A 975-nucleotide genomic window follows, 5' to 3' on the forward strand; every position below is an offset into this window, starting at 1 on the left:
GGGGAAATCAGTCTCGGGCTTAGGTGTAGGTAGGTCCCCGCCCGTTCCTTTTCTCATCTTCATTTTGCTCCCCATCTGTTCCAATCTGTAAGTCCAGCTCCTCAGGGGCAGAGAGACTCCTGAGCTTCTGATCCAAGGCCTGCTGCCCTCCAGTTTTCCGAAACCTGAGAAATGCAGGTTCGCTGTTTTCTGGCTTCTCTGTGGAGAGACAAGAGGCTTGGGGAACAAACGAAGAGAGAGGAAGAAAAATGAGAAGGAGACAATAACAGGAGAGTAGAAAGTCGGGGACCAGCACCTTCTGGCTCTGGAGTGGATATTCTTTGCAGCAGGTCACAAGGAAAATCATAGCCTTTCTGCTTCCAGGTGAAGCCCTGTGAGGTATCAATAGTTTTCTGGTCATTTATGATTTTAAAGCCAAGTTTCATTTTGATACTGAAGACTCACTTGCAGGTAGTAAAATGCTAAGGTGAGCCCGGGGTAAGGGTTCAGCTTCACACCCAGCTCTCTCCTGAGCTCAGCTCTCCTATGCAGCGTGGAGATGACAGGAGGAGGCAGGGAGTCTGCCCTTCCCTTGTCCTTTAGCTTCTGTCCCCAGTATCCTGTCAACGCTGTTGTTTTGTTCTTCCTTTCTTTTCAGCTTTATAGGGTCGGGGAGAAAAGATGAGATGGGGAAAAGCACTCCTGTCTGTTCCTTTAAAACACTGGTGTAGCAGGAAAGCTTTCTCAGGAGATCTTTCTGGGCCTTTCAGGGGCCCTACTTCAAAGTTTGCCTTCATCGCGCAGCTCCCTGACAAGAGCTCTGTTCTTGCTCTGTTATCTCCTTAAGATATCACCTTCCCATGGGCTGGGATTCGGCTCAGTGGGGCCACCGCCTGCCTCCCAAGAGCAAGGATCCAAGTTCAATCCCTGGTACCAAAAAATTAGATAGAGAGAGAGAGAGAGAGAGAGAGAGAGAGAGAGAGAGAGAGAGAGAGA

Source organism: Fukomys damarensis, unplaced genomic scaffold, assembly GCF_012274545.1.
Source record: "Fukomys damarensis isolate Sample0158 unplaced genomic scaffold, DMR_v1.0_HiC HiC_scaffold_27, whole genome shotgun sequence".
Taxonomy (NCBI): Eukaryota; Metazoa; Chordata; class Mammalia; order Rodentia; family Bathyergidae; genus Fukomys; species Fukomys damarensis.